Source organism: Panthera leo, chromosome D1 (genome assembly GCF_018350215.1).
Source record: "Panthera leo isolate Ple1 chromosome D1, P.leo_Ple1_pat1.1, whole genome shotgun sequence".
In the NCBI taxonomy this organism is placed as follows: domain Eukaryota; kingdom Metazoa; phylum Chordata; class Mammalia; order Carnivora; family Felidae; genus Panthera; species Panthera leo.
In genome coordinates, this window is record NC_056688.1 from 44,459,308 (window position 1) to 44,476,683 (window position 17,376).

Consider the following 17,376-nt stretch of genomic DNA (forward strand, 5'->3'; position numbering starts at 1 on the left):
GCCCTTTAATGTGGCCAGGATGAACTTCAGCATATGAAGCCCAGATGCTATATTGATTCTAATGCAAGATCAGCTAACAATCTCTATGCCTTCTTTACATAGGTGTGAGTGGGAAGGTTCTGAAGCATGACATAATTCACTCCTTCTTCCACACCTCATTTAATGGGCATTAATGGTTTTTCTTTTTATTTTTTTCAAATATCCACTTACTGTAAATATTTGGGAAGTAGCCCTCTATGAAAGTAGGTACATAAAAGCTGAAACTAGTCTGAATAGTGAGAATATCCACCACTTGTTAGTTATATGGTGACAATTTATGTCAGTTTTTTACAGTTGTTTCATTTGTAAAATTGGTGAAAACATATTTCCAGATACTTATGTGTCATGAATAAGGCAATAAAAGATCATATCTTTGTTATATTTAATATTTCATAGATGTGAAAACATTCATATGATAAAATGTATGCTTTCATCATTTTCAAATAATGGCTTTTCTTCCCAAAAATATTAAGATGATTACCATAAAAGTGGTAGAAGAATATAGCTGGTATTTTAATAAATTCTTAAAGGCTGGGTATGGACCAGCATGACAGTTTAGTATTCCTGGGAGTCTTGAATACAAGGGAAGTCTGCTCTTTCTCACCAGCTCTTTTGTGTGTGCATCTGCCAGGTGCTCATGAGGAAGACTGGGGCAGGGCAGGACCTGAAAGAGTCCTGTTAGTGGCACAGTCATGCAGGACCTGCCAAGTGTGTGAGTGGAGGAGTATTTGGAGATGTCCATCTGTGTACTATGGGTTCTGTAAGAACACAAGGTGTTGATTGGCTACCACTTGGGAATAGAAACACTGAAAAACCCTACCACTGAGGCCCTTGTATGCAGGGCCTACAAGATTGAGGCAAAAGCAGTAGAACCAAGAAAGCACTGCTCTTACCACAAGTAACAAACAATAGCAGTCTTTCACCAAGAGAGAGGAAAAAGCATAGAGAGAAACCACCTATGTGGCATAGGCTTGCAGACCCACAGAAAGCCAAGGGTGGAACAGGAAAACTTCTACCACTCTGTAACTTGCATCAAGCTTAAGGCAATACTGCCCCACCACTAGAGGAAGCCCAAACCCAGGTCAGCTATAGGTTAGATTTACTCAAGTCTTTCCCTCAAATTATATGACAGAAAAAAAGGTTGGCCATTGCCAGGCATAAATTTTATTTACCTAGCTTTAATTGACATTCCACTCACAATGTCTGGCATTTATTTAAACATTATGAGACATACAAATCAAGAGAAAAAAAAGACCTATATTCAGGAAATAAAAGCATGAATAGAACCGGAATTGGAGATGGCCTAGAGATTGACTCTCAGGCAGGAAGCTTCAAATAACTGATTAACCTGCTGAAGAAATTTAGTAGTGAAACAGATGACAGCATGCATGAAAAGATGGATGGATTTCAGAATAAAGAAGTAAAATATCAAAAAGATTCAAATGGAAATGTTAGAAAAAAATATATGAAGAAATTACTTCAACAGGCTTATCAGCAGGATGGATACAATACTGGAAAGAATCAGTAAATTTGAAGATAGTTCAATAAAATTATCCAAACTAAAACACAAAGAGGAAAAAAGAGTGAAAAGCAAACAGAAGCATCTGAGTTGTAAAACAATACCAAATGGTTTGAATACCCATAATTGGAATTTCAGAAAAAGGAGAGACAATGTGGCAGAAGAAATATTTGAATAAAGGCCAAGACTTTTTCACATATAATGAAATATAATAAGTCAGAATTTCAGAAGCCTCAGAGAAACCCAAGAAGCAGGATAAATACAGTCAAATTTATTTTAAAGAGATTTAAAAAATTAAAGTCTGTTATATTTACTCACATTGTTACCATGTCTAGCCACTGCTTTCTCTTCCTCCTGCTTCTCCTCCTCCTCCTCTTCCTTCTCTCCTTCCTCCTTCATTGGTGTTTGTGTGTGTGTGTGTGTGTGTGTGTGTGTACATGTGTGCGCACGCGTGCGTGTCTGTCAGAGTTTAAGAAAAGAAGTCTGCCTAATTTTCTCATTTGTTTCTTAGTGTATCATAATGCCTTTTTTCTCTGACTTCAAGATTTTCTCTTTTTTCTTTTTCTTTGTTTTTTAGCTACTTGACTATAAATTGTGAAATTGTGTTTTTCTTCATATTTATCCAGAAAATTTAAAGTTAATTATCACTTCCCAAGTGATAATGAGACCAGCATTATCCTGATAGCAGAACCAAATACACTTAAAAACCTCCAAAACTGTAGGCTAATATCCCTGATAAGCATGAGGAGAAAAAAATGTAAAAAAAAAAAAATTGACAAATCGAATCAGAATTTTAGTTTTTAAAAGAACACTAAATCATGACTAAGTGGGATTTACTCTAGTAATTCAAGGTTGGTTCATCATTTCAAAAGCAATCTGCATTTTATAGTTGCAATATACTAAAGAAAATACAAGCTATGCGATCATCTTATTAAATGCAGAAAGGACATTTGACAAAATTCAATATAACTTTAAGATAAAAACTAAGTGAACTAGATATATGACTATCTGGATTGTTTATTTCTTTGTGAGTAAATATTGTTACTTTTTTCTTTCAAGGAATTTGTTCATTTAATCTATGTTTTTTAATTTATGTCATGAAATCATTCAAAATATTCTCTTCTTTAATGTCAGAAAAATCTATAGTTATGACCTTTCTTTCCATTATGACATTGGTAAATTGTGCTGTCTCTCGTTCTTGCTCAGTATAGCTAGAGATTTATCAAATTTATTGAAACTTTGACAAGAAGCAGCTATTATTTTCACTGTTTTTATCTTTTTTTTCTCTATTTCAATTTTAATAATTTCTACTTGTTCCTGTTATTTGTTTCCATGTCTTACTTTGGAGTTAATTTGCTCTTCTTGTTTTCAGATTTTTATTATTTTTATTATTTTGTTTAGAGAGAAAGAGAGAGGGAGAGAGAGAGAGAGACAGAGAAAGAGAGAGAGAGAGAAAGGGAGAGAGAGAGAGAGAGAGAGAGAGAGAGAGAGAGAGAGAGAGATGCAAGCTGAGGAGAGGGGCAGAGGAGGAGAGAGAGAGTCTTAAGCAGACTCCACACTCAGCATGATGCCTGATGCGGGTCTTGATCCCACAACCCTGGGATCATGACCTGAGCCAAAATCAAGAGTGGGATGCTCAATCAACTGAGGCATACAGGCATCCTGTTGATAAATTTTTAAGGCTGAAATTCAGACCATTGATATAAGACAATTGTTCTTGTCTTAATATCAGCATTTATGCCATAGATTTTCATCTAAGCCCTGTTTGAGTAGCTTCACACTAAGCTATAACATATGACATGTTATGTTGTTATTTTATCTAGTTTAAAATATTTCATAACCTCCCCCTAGAAGGGGTCTTCTTTGACCCATGGATTACTTAGAAGTGTGTTGTTTAATTTTCAAATATTTTAGAATTTTTCAGAGAACATTTTTGTTAATATTTCTGGTTTAATTCTTTGTGTTCCCAGAACACCCTTTGAATAATTGCATACTTTTAAAATTTGCTAAGATTTTTTTTAGCTATATCTTGGTGATTATTTCATGTGTACTTGGAAAAAATGTATATTTTGCTTTATGGGGGTATATTGGTTTATACATGTCAATTATGTCACGTTGATCAATAACATTCCAATCTTCTATACTCTTACTGATTCTCTTTTTACTTGTCCTATCAATCACTGAAAGAGAGTTCAAGTCTACAATTATAATTATGGATTTGCCTATTTTTCCTTTCAGTTCTAGCAGTTTTTGCTTTATAATGTGCTTACACATTAGGATCATAATATCATCTTCATGAATTGACCCATTTTTCATTATGAAATGTTCCTATTTATCTCTAGTAATATTTCTCACTCTGGTATCTACTTTGTCTGATATTAACACAGACACTCTGGGTTTCTCTTGGTTAGTGTTTTAATGATATATACTTTTTCATCCTTGTACATTTAATCTATCTTTATATTTAAACTTAGCTTCTTGTAGATGGCATGTAGTTGGTTCTTGTTTTTTTTTATCAAGTCTAAAAATCTCTGAGTGGCATCTCCTTTCGTTGAGATGTTTGAATCATTTATAGTTAATGTGTATATAAATGTGTCCAGACCCTTTGTATCCATCACCTTTTAATTCTACCCTCTTTTCTAGATTTTTCTCTGGGTCCAAGGATGGGAGGAAACTCTTATGGGTTAGTTTCTTAACCTTTCTCAGAAACAGATACATTTACATCATCACTTTTCACATAAGTGAGGACCCTTTCCTGGGCTCTAGGTGTTGGAAATGTTGCTGTCCCTCTCCAAGTGGCTTAAGAATTTTTTGTATATGAGACCTAAATCTGGGAACAAGGTGGATTATTTGCAACTTACTCCCAGCGGTAACCAATCACTACCTGAACACCCACACGTGGGTGTCACACAGGGGTCTCCATCATGCCTGGAACCCTGCACCCACTCTTCAGTAGGAACAACTTTGGAAGCTCATGGGTAAGAATCTGCAGGTTAGGGTGAATTCTACTTGTACTAATGTTCTCACATCATTCTAAAATGATAAGCTATCCCACTCACTGACTTAAAGAATGTGTGAAATTGTAGCTGATTTCCTTTTACCTGATTTGCTGACAGCAATATTTTCCTTTCATGTTCTGTCAAAAATGAAATAGTTCTTTAGTCCCATCTCTTTTCAGAAGGGCATGACATTCATTGGAATTGAACTGCTTTGCCTTGCAACCTCAGCTCTCTTATGATTTCAAGAAAATTCATGATTTTGTAGATTATCTAACCTTTCCTCATTGTTACAACAAAAGTGACATTTGCTTGCTACTTTCTACATCTGAAGCAGAAACAGAAATCCGTATCCACTAGTTTTAACACTGACTAATGATTTTTGCCTGAAATAGTTATTACTATTATTGTTCACAAATTTCTCTAATTTCATCATCCCTTACACAATTATTAATTGACATTTTAAAGCTGTGTGTTTAAAACAAAACAGGTGCTTTCCACCCGACTAAGGGAGTGTCAATGTGTTCCTTACTTGTTGTAGGGAACCCACATTGTGTTTCCTGAGACATAAGAACTATGAAGAAAAAAAATTACATTTGAGACAATACCATGAAAGTAGCTTCCAGAAAATTCTCCTAATTTATGCTATCAGTATAAAATGAGTTCCACAATCAATTTTTGAGGGTTTGCTAAGTGGTGGGCATTGAATTAGGTACTATGCTGAAATCTATCAATACAAAAGAAAAGAACCTTTTATCCATCCCCCAAACAATTAACCTTTAACTCAACCTTTACCATGTCCCAGGAACTCTTCTAAATGATTAATAAGTATTATTTTATTTAATCCTCACAGCATTCTATAAGGTACATACTATTATTACATTTTCATTTATAATTCAGTTAACTATGACAGAGATTACTAAAAGTTATACAGCTTAACTGAGGAAGGGTTAAGATCTACCCTAGGAAGTCTTATTCCAGAACCAATTCCTCTAAGTGTGGTGTGGCAAAAAGGCTTGGACTCTGCTGGAAGTAAGAGAAAGCTGCACAGGGCAAATGAGCCTGGAGTGCTATAAAATGCATGGCCAAATCTGTCTACTTTGAATGAGTGATAATAATCACACTCTAATGCTGAATTCCTTTGCAATTTCTCAAAATATTTTACTCACATTAGCAGATGTAGCTGATGCATGGATCTTGATGACAACTTGAAAAAGCATTGGACCCTTGGAACAGAAATCTTTTTCCATGAACAAACTCGTGTTTGTCCTGACTCTGCACTCTGCTGTTTACAGTAACACAGACAGGACATTTCTCCTCCAGTTATCCACTCTTAAGAAACTAATAGATGAGATTTTTGTCCCCTTTAGTTCTTTTCTTGTCCTGCAAAATATCTCTAGGTCTTCCAACTATTCTTCCTGTTCCACAAAGCTTATTTATTCTGGAAACAGTCACTATTGTACCAGACACTAAGGAAGGCATTGTGAATTCAAAAGCAAGTGTGGCTATAAATCCTGCTAGAATGAAGACAGACAAGTGAATAGATGTTCTCTCAGAATGCTCTAGATTCCAGGCTCTTCTCTTGCTGTGTTTTCACCTCTAAACATACACCAATAAAACATGAGCGAGACTCCTATTTCAATCACATTTGATAATGCATGTAAAATTCTTGGAATTTCTTTTTTTAAATAGGACAACATGACAGTGAAGTTATATCTCCCTTATCTCACAATAAGACATTCCTGGTTCTGGTTCAGGAAAAAAATATTGCAGAATCAGAAAAGCAAATATGCCTGATCAGGCAAAGGAAGAAAGCAGCAGAACTTGGAAGCAGGAGAGCAAAGCTGATTGGTTCCAAATCAGTTTAGATCACAGTAAAAACCATTTAATGTAATCTGAACCCAGAGCCATTGCATTTCCTGTTCTCATAATCATGTGAAGTATCTTTCCTAGAAAAGACAATATCCTTTTTTGGGCTCTCCTGAGACTCCGCCAACTGAATCACAAAGGAATCAACATTAATCAGTTGGGCTGCTTCCCCAGTGACTTTCAGTATAATTTGAATGAGTTCAGTGGAATTACTTCGGTCATCCCTGCCCCAGCCACACTCTTTTCATTTCAATTTTTTTGACTGCACTGTATGCAAAGAAAGATGGAAATATCTGGGCACATAATTTCCTATCAGAAGTGGGAAGTGAGGTTGGAGGTCAGGACTCTTCCTTGCTTTAAACATTTTACCTCCTCCCCACATGAAGTTGGGACTTCTGATCCATTATCAATGGTTTTCCTGTTGTGCAATCTTATGACCAAAGGTCTACATTTACAAGGTGGCTGGTCAAGGTTAGCAATTCATTCTGTGACCACAGGTTAGTTTTTCTCTATATACATAGCAAGACAACTTCTGTAGACACCAAACCTTAGAAACATATCTTTACTAACCAGCCCAGACCTCTGGACTAGATAGGTTGTCTCCACAAGCTTGAAATCAGGAGAGATGTGAATGCCCCAATTTGCCCAAGAAAAAATACTGTGTTGGAGGGAAGGTACTGATGGTTTAAGGAGAAGATCATTATTGAATCAGCTTTTAATACTTCTTTCCAAGTAGACTCAGGAAAATAGGTAGGTTCCATAACCCAGAGCGGGATTATACATGTCTCCCTGGGCCTCAAGCCAAAAGGAGAAGACTCTACTTATTGCTCTGAGTTACATGAGTTTTGTACCAGAAAAGAGCAGTTACAGCTTTAATAAAACAGACTTCTGTGGGAAAGAACTTAAAAGTTAATTTTAGGAATTAAATTTAAAAAACTGCTAAAAATATGTCTTTATCATGATGTGTGTGTGTGTGTGTGTGTGTGTGTGTGTGTGTGTGTATGTGTGTATGTGTAGTGGTAAAGAAACACTGCAGTACTGGGCTATAAAATCTATTCCCTTCATCTCCAAGAGTGATCATGGGAAATGTATGGATTTCCTCATGATTTCTTGTTTGGAAAGATCACAACTAAACATGATAAATGTGTCAAATACACATCCAACTTCTGAATAAACAAAAATTTTACTAAACAGTTTTGCTTTTGAATTCTGGGGACCTTCCATGCTCCATCCTGATTATTTAATTAATATCATGCATGAGTATATATACATAAGAATCCCAACAAAGGGAGTCATATTCATTAGAGAGCAACTTGGCTCTATCAATCCTGCTGTCTTCTTTCCATTCAGGATCTATTTTTCTGAGTTTAGTTCCCTTTGTCTGAAATTCTCCCCCATTTTCTCAATCTCCCACTTTTTTTAAACCTAATCCTTATCTTTTCTTTGGATATCAACCTAAATATCACTTCCTCCAGGAAGTATTTCTTAACTCATCTGATGAAGTTAGAGTCCTTTTTTGAAAGCATTCATAACACCCTGTGATTTTCCTACACAGCAGATATCAAGTTTTAGTTATATAACATTTTGTTTAATGTTTATGTTTTCTACTAGATGCTGAAGCTTCATGAGGGCAGGAATAATTTTCACTGTATTTACTTCTGTATCCTCAGTGACTAGTAAGCACTCTGGTTCAAATAGATGTTCAGTAAATGGTTCTTTAAGCAGTGAGCAAGTTAAATAAAGATATAAAGTCAAGGAACAATATGATAATCTGAAACGAGGAAAGATTAAAAACTTTTAAGATTCACAAAAGCATAGGTAAGCAACGTGACAGTACCATTTTCAGCCAGAGATTAGGTAATAGCCATGTCATTCAAGTATGTACAATGAGTAATTCACTAATTCAAGCAAAATCAATTAAATATGGAATCTGTAATATATATTGGAGGAGGCATCAAGAATATAAACAACAAAATAATAACTCCATATATCAAGGGCTTACACTTTGCCAAGTTACGCATGCATTAACTCATACAGAGATGAATAAGACATGATAGCAGCCTGAGGAACTCATCATCGAGAGGGGAAAATGTTAATGAGTAATGCAAATAATTATCTCTAATTTAATATGTAAACATTATCTCTAATTTAGGATAGAAGTAATTACAGAGAGTTTTAGAAACCAGAGAGCATGAGAGAGATTAGTTCTGCCTACAGGCATCAAGGAGAGATTCAAAGAGGTGACATTAAGCTAGGTCTTGAGTTTAGCAGGTAGGTAAGAACAGAAGGGTGTAATTAAGGGTATTACTGAGAAAAATTGCCTGAAAGGGGGCATGAAGGCTTGAGAAAGGTTGGGATATTTGAGGAGTAAATGAGAGGTCTGTTGCAAAAGGGAAGAGAATGGGAAAGTAGTGCAAGACAAAGGAGGAAAAATAAAATTGGGGTCAGGTTAGAGAAGTCTTGGCATATGGTGCTGAGGAGTTTGGATTTGATGGTATCCTGTAACCTGTATGGAGACTTCTAAAGATTTTTATGTGGAAAACTGAGGAGACCAAATTTATATTTTAGAAAAGGCCTTCTCTTTGATCCAAGACTTTGTGATAACCAGAAGCTTTAAAGAAGAGGTATCAATCAGCAAAATCTGGGCTTAGTTAGCAACTAGGGGGCTTATATGCAGGATAAATACCACATGATTTTGGCATTCAAAGAGAACCGATTCCACACTGATCTTTCACCACATTTCTTTTTTTTTGTAAGTTTATTTACTTATTTTGAGAGAGAGAGAGAGAGAGAAAGTGTACAAGTTGGGGAGGGATAGAGAAAGAAAGAGAGAATCCCAAGTGGGCTCTGCACTATTGATCCAGAGCCCAGTATGGGACTTGAACCCATAAATTGGGAGATCATGATCCAAGGAGAAGTCAGAGGCTTAACCAATTGTACCCCCAGGCATCCCTTTCACCACATTTCTTTACAGATTGCAACTACCCTCAGCAATACCACCTGCACAAATCAAGAGTAAATGTACAGTCATATAACCTCTCCCTTTTGTACATTGGTGTAGTCAACATCCCAATGTTCACAACTGTTAATAAATGCATTTTTTTCATGTCTGGCATTATAAAATCCTAAAAGGTAGAATATAAATTTCACATAATTTGAATTCTAGTGAGCATATCAGAAGAAATTTTTTTCTTCTATGGATTTCTTTTAATTTCAAAAAGAAAATATGCTTTTAAAATATTTAAGTAGCATGTTAGTATATGAACCCACCTTCCATTTGAAAACCACCAATGGCACTTGTTTTAATATATTATCATGCATTTTTCTATGCATAGACAAGCATATACACATATTTTTTTCCTTTGGGAAATGTACTTGCCATACTATGCATATTTTTAGCCATATAATTATTTTTTAATCTAAAAGACTATAATGGATAACTTTTCAAGTCAACATTTACAAATCAATATTTATAAGCAACTATAAAGTTGCATACTACAAACATATCACAATTTACTTAGCCTATTTTTGTACTAATGGATATTTAACTGAGTTTCTAACTATTCATTCTTAAAAATTATACTGCAATAAATATCATTTGATTTTTTTGCACATTTTCAAGTATTTGTTAAAGTGTTCATAATTACTACTCTTAATATTGCTAAGTCAAAATGTGTCTGCCATGGAGAAACTGGGTAGCTCAGTTGGTGAAGTGGCTGACTTTTGGTTTTAGCTCAGATCATGATCTCACAGTTCCTGGGTTTGAGACCCATGCGGGGCTCAGCATAGAGCCTGCTTGGGATCCTGTCTCTTCCTTCTCTCTCTGCCCCTCTCCTGCTCATGCACTCTCTCCCTCTCTCAAAAGAAATAAATAAACTTCAAAAAAAAGTGTCTGCCTTTTAAATTTTGATTTTTCCAAATCATTCACCAAAAAAATATATTATACTACCACAAAGTATTTAATGAACTGCCCATGTTCTCAAACCTGTGTTTTCTAATACAAGAACCATTAGCTACATGTAGTGGCTTAAATTTAAATTTAATAGAATTTAAACTTCATTTCTCAGTCATACTGGTTATTTAAATGATCAATAACCCCATGTTGTCAGTGGCTGCCATATGGGATACCACTGATATAGAACATTTCCATCATCACAGAAAAATTTTTTGGCCAGTGCCACTCCAAAATATAGCCAACATTGGATATTATTGATCTTTTATGTTTTTTAAATGTTTACTTATTTAAATTGAGAGAAAGAGAGAATCCCAAGCAGGTTCCACACTGCCAGTGCAGAGCCTGATACAGGGCTTGAAGTCATGAACTGTGAAATTATAACCTGAGCTGAAATCAAGAGTTGGATGCTTAACAAACTGAGCCACTCAGACACCCCTGGATCTTTTATGTTTTCATCAATATGATGATTTAACAAGGTCTAATTTTAATTTTTATGTTTACTTGAATTGTAAACATTTTCCAAGTGTTATTATTTATATTTCTTTTAATGTTAAGTGTCTATGTATACTCTTTCTCAACTTTTCTCCATGATTTCTTGGCTTTTATTATTAATATAAGACAGTTACTGAATGACTCACTATATCTATGAGCTAGCAGAACAAAATATAATTTGAATAATATTATGGTGACATTATTTGATCCATACAAAGGTTTTGAACTGATAATAGTAATTTATTGCAAAAAAACTTTATAATATTATTCAAAATAGTACTAAAATTCCTGACCACAGCAATTAGACATCATAAAGAAATAAAAGGCACCAAAATTGGTAAGAAAGAAGTAAAACTCTCAGTTTGCAGATGACATGATACTCTATGTAGAAAACCGTAAGGACTCTACCAAACTACTAGAACTGACAAATGTATTCAGTAAGTCAAAAGATACAAAATCAATATACTGAAATCTGTTGCATTCCTATACACTAATAATGAAGCTGCAGAAAGAGAAATTAAGAAAATAATCCCATTGCAATTGCACCAAAAACAATAAAATATCTAAGAATAAACTTAACCAAAGAGGTGAAAGACCTGCACCCTGAACACTATAAGACACTGATGAAAGAAATTCAAGATGATGCAAAGAAATGGAAAAACATTCCATTCTCATGGGTTTGAAGAACAAATATTGTTAAAATATCTATACTACCCAAAGCAGTCTTCACATTTAATGCAATCCCTATCAAAATACCAACCACATTTTTCACAGAACTAGAACAAACAATCTTAAAATTTGTATGAAACCACAAAAGACCTTGAATAGTGAAAGCAGTCTTGAAAAATAGAAACAAAACTGGAGGTATCACTCCTCATCAGGGAAATACAAATCAAAACCACACTGAGATATCACCTCACACCAGAGTGGCTGAAATGAGCAAATCAGGAGACTATAGATGCTGGAGAGGGTGTGGAGAAACAGGAACCCTCTTTCACTGTTGGTGGGAATGCAAACTTGTGCAGCTGCTCTGGAAAACAGTGTGGAGTTTCCTCAAAAAATTAAAAATAGAGCTACCCTATGACCCAGCAATAGCACTGCTAGGAATTTACCCAAGGGATACAAGAAGGCCGAGGCATAGGGGCACAGGTACCCCAATGTTTATAGCAGTGCTTTCAACAATAGCCAAATTATGGAAAGAGCCTAAATGTCCATCAACTGACTAATGGATAAAGAAGATGTGGTTTATATATACAATGGAATACTACTTGGCAATGAGAAAGAATGAAATTTGGCCATTTGCAGCAATGTGGATGGAACTGGAGGATATTATGCTAAGTGAAGTCAGGCAGAGAAAGACAAATACCATGTGTTTTCACTAATATGTGGATCCTGAGAAACTTAACAGAAGACCATGGGGGACGGGAAGGGGGAAAAAAAGTTACAGAGAGGGAGGGAGGCAAACAATAAGAGACTCTTAAATACTGAGAACAAACTGAGGGTTGATGAGGGGTGGGGGAGAAGGGAATGTGAGTGATGGGCATTGAGGAGGGCACCTGTTGGGATGAGCACTGGGTGTTGTATGGAGACCAATCTGACAATAAATTATATTTAATAAAAAAAATGGAGGTATCACAATTCCAGATATCAAGTTATATTACAAATCTGTAGTAATCGAAATAATATGGTACTAGAATAACAAGAGACGCATGGATCAATGGAATAGGAAACCCAGAAATAAACCCACAGTTGTATCATCAATTAATCTTTGGCAAAGGAAGAATGAATATACAATGGGAAAAAGAGTCTCTTCAACAAATGGTATTGGAAAACTATACAGCAACATTCAAAAGAAATAATTTGGAGCATTTTCTTACACCATACACAAAAAAATGGTTTAAAGACCTAAATGTGAGACCTGAAACCAGAAAAATCCTTGAAGAGAGCACAGGCAGTAATTTCTCTGACATCGGCCATAGCAACATTTTTCTAGATATTTCTCTTGAGCAAGAGAAATAAAAGCAAAAATAAACTGTTAGGCCTACATCAAAATAAAATGGTTTTGTGCAGGGAAGAAACAATCAACAAAACTGAAAGGCAACCTGCTGAATGGGAGAAGATACTTGCAAATGACATATTCAATAAAGGGTTAGTATCAAAATATCTTAAAAAAACTTATGCGGTTCAACACCCAAAAATAATCCAATTAAAAATGAGCAGAAGAGGGGTGCCTCAGTGGCTCAGTCAGTTAAGCATCTGACTCTTGGTTTTGGCTCTGGTTATGATCTCACAGTTTGTGAGTTCAAGCCCTGCATCAGGCTCTGTGCTGCCAGTGTGGAGCATGCTTGGGGATTCTCTCTCTCTACCTCCGTCTGCCCCTCCCTCTCCCTCTCTCAAAATAAATAAATAAACAGAAAAATAAACAGGAGATATGAACAGACATATCTCCAAAGAAGACATCCAGATGGCCAACAGATACATGAAAAGATGCTCAACATCACACATCATCAGAGAAATACAAATCAAAACCATGAGATATCACCTCACACCTGTCAAAGTGGCTAAAATCAATAACACAAGAAACAAGTTTTAGCAAGAATTTTGAGAAAAAGGAACCTTTTGTACTGTTGGTGGGAATGAAAACTATGGAAAACAGTATGGAATTTCCTCCTAAAGTTAAAAATAGGACTACCCTGTGGTCCAATAATTGTACTCCTAGGTATTTACCCCCCAAAATACAAATACACTAAGGCAAAATTCAAAGGGATACACGCACACCTACTATTATTGAAGCATTATTTACAATAGCCAAATTATGGAAACATCTTAAGTGTCCACTGATGGATGAATGGATACAGTGGTATAGATATACAATGGAATATTATTCAGCCATAAAAAAGAATGAAATCTTACCATTTGCAATGACAGGGATGGAGCTAGAAAGTATCATGGTAAGCAAAAGAAGTCAGAGAACGACAAATACCATGTGATTCACTCATGTGGAATGTAAGAAACAAAACAAATGAGCAAAGGTTTAAAAACAAAAAAAGGGGGAAGGGCGCTAGGGTGGCTCAGTCAGTTGAGTATCTGGTTCTTGATTTCAGCTGAGGTCATGATCCCAAAGTCATGGGATTCAGCCCCACACTGGGCTCTGTGCTGAGTGTGGACGCTGCTTAAGATTCTCTTTCTCTCCCTCTGCCCATCTCCCATGCTTTTGCTCTCTCTCCCTCTCTCTCTCTCTCTCAAGAAAAAAAATAGGGGTGCCTAGGTGGCTTGGTCAGTTAAGTGTTCAATTCTTGATTTTGGCTTAGGTCATGATCTCAGGGTTCCTAAGATCCAGCCCCATGTTGGATTCCGTGCTAAAAGCATAGGACCTGCTTGGAATTCTCTCTCTCCCTTTCTCTCTGCCCCTCCCCCACTTGCACCCTCTCTCTCTCTCTCTCTCGAAATAAATAAACTTTTAAAAATATAAAATTAATTAATTTGTCATACACTCTGTTTCTAAAGTTCTCTCTTGTCTAGCAAAAGAGTGGGATGCAGGATTGAAAGCGACAGATGGCTAATGTCCAGGGAAAGACAAGAGCCCTGAATAAGGGTCCTTGCCCTGTTTTTATTAGGATCAGAAGGTTTACAAACATGGTGATGGACATGAACAAAGAGATGATGAATCTGTGAACATTAACTTGTGGACGTGAGGGAAAGGGGGTCTTGAGGATATTTGGGGTTAGGGGTTAGGTTAATACAAAACCAAATCTGGGTGCTGGGCAGTCAGGAGGAATGTTGTTTACAGTGGACATGAGGCAGCATGTCTGTTTATCTTAGCTAGCCTAGGGGATGAGGTAAATAGGAGAAATAACCTCAAGGATAATAAGCCACCTTTTCTTTTGTTAACCATCTCCACTCTGGGCTGCTTTGCCTGCAGCGCAGTTGTCCATAGTCCATTTCACCAATTTACCTAACCTGGCCCTTCCTCCTGTGAAAGTAGCTTTTATGTTATAGTACCAAATTGGGGGTGCTTTCACCCTGAATATCTAATCTTGTTTATTTCATATACCTATGTATTGGTCACCTTTGCACCGTTCCTATTTTAGGCCTTTGCCTCTCCCACTTTATTCTGGGGACTCTGCACCCACTCTCTATTTTGGGGTGCCTTTGCACTTTCCTATTCCTGGCACCTTTGCAGCTCCCTATTATCAGGGTGCCTTTACACCCCCTATTCTTGGGGTGCCAATCTGATTTACCCAAACTCGGGTGTGAGCATTTTATGCCTTTGTATTTCTTTATGCCTTGTTAACCCATTAGTGCAAGCCCAGGTGATTCCCAAGCTTATGCCCCACAGTTAATCAATTTACAAAAGGAAGAGAGAGAGAGACAAACCCGGAAATAGACTCTTAAGTATAGAAGACAAACTCATGGTTACCAAAGAGGAAGTGGGTGGGGGGATGGGTGAAACAGGTGATGGGGAGTAAAGAATACACTTATCATGATGAAAGTAAAATAAAATAAAAATGCTCTGTAATAAATAATAAATTATATATCTATTCATCCAAATAATTTTCTAAAGATCCTAGATTGCCAACACTTGATTAATAAATTTAGGATTATGGATAGAAACTAATTAAACTGATATACTTAATAAAAAATTCTCTGCATCCAGTTCATCTTAACTTTATTCCTAAATAAAAGGCTAAAGAGGTTTTACTGATTTGAAAGACACACTGCATAGATCCTCAAATTTCTGGAAAAGGAAACTACATTAAGTAAAAATAGAAGTAAAAATATAAGTAAAAATGTATCTCTGTTTTACATGCAAAAATATAGAAGAAATAAAAATGTGTGTGAGATTTTTAATGCTTTAGTTTTCATGATTGGAATTTTGTGGTAACAATTACTAACAGCTGCCAGAAGACAAACAATAAAATTTTCAACATTTAAAACATTTTTTTAACATTTATTTATTTTTGAGAGAGAGACAGAGCACAAGTGGGGGAGGGACAGACACACACACACACACACACACACACACACACAGAATCTGAAGCAGGCTCCAGGCTCTGAGCTGTCAGCACAGAGCCCAATGTGGGACTTGAACCCACAAACCGTGAGATCATGACCTGAGCTCAAGTTGGATGCTTAACTGACTGAGCCACCCATGGGCCCCAACATTTTCAACATTTCTATAGTACTTTGTAATTTCCAGAGAATTTTCATATAAATCACTCCTGAGCCATATTAAACTAAAGACAACAATTAACGTTTGGGGAAAGCTTGAAAGTATAGAGTTAGAAATCTGGTTGAGAGTTTAACATAGAAAATAGAAAAATGTCTCTTGGAAACTTATCCTGGCCGGTGTGCAAGAAACAGGGTTGTTCTCATTGGTCCAGATGGTACTCAGCAGACGACTGCTATCCAGGCATCAAGGGGCAATGAGAAAACAATGTGGGGGCACCTTGGTGGCTCAGTCGGTTAAGCGTCTGACTTTGGCTTAGGTCATGATCTCACAGTTCTTGAGTCTGAGCCCCGCATCAGGCTCTGTGCTCACAGCTCAGAGCCTGGAGCCCGCTTCAGATACTGTGTCTCCCTCTCTCTCTGCTCCTCTCCTGCTTGCACTCTGTCTAGCTCTCTCAAAAATAAACATTAAAAATTAAAGAAAAAAAAGAAAAGAAAACAATGTGCTCTGAAGGCTAGAAAAATACCAAAATACCTGGGGTACACTCAAGGAATTCAGGGAGGTAAGAAATGAGTCAAGGTTTCAGAGAAATGTCTAAACCTGAGGTTCAGAAAGAATGGGCAGTATAACCCAACACGGAATCTATAAAGGTTTTTAGATCTATAAAATAATGATAGTAATAATGATGATGACAATGATGATGCTGCATAGCTACACTTACTCTTCACAATAATTTAATGAAAAACATAATATTGGCTTTGTCATTTTACAAAAACCAGTTCCGAGAGGTGTAATAAATTGCCCAAATCTAGTCAGGGACAGACTGTTTATTCCAGTCAGAAATATTTTAACTTGAAGTTATATGCTCATAACCACTACTCTCCTGACTCTGGGGGAGTGAAATGGACTGAGGACCTGTCTATATCCTTAGGCACAACTGAAATGATTAACAAGAGTGTCCTTTAAGAATGGAATTTGTGCAGTTTGAACTCCAAGATTCCAGACACCGTGGGGAAGCAGTTTGAACTCTCTTTGATGGACTAAAAAAAACATGGCTTCTGTGGAAGAGAAAGAGAAAGACCACACATTCTAGGCTATGGCCTCTGGCAGGGAGAAACCCTGTTCTTCGTTTAGGGAGTTTTTCAGAGGCAGAATATGTGGTGTTTTGTGTAAGTAACAGACGTTTTTATTTAGAAGTGATCTTATCACCATGCAATGTCAAAAATAAGCTTATTTTCAGCCTCTCCATTAAACTCACCTCGCCTTTGCCTTTGTTCCCTGTACATCAAATACCTCAGAAGTCCCTGGTCCTGCTGTCTTTTCATCCTTCCGGTTT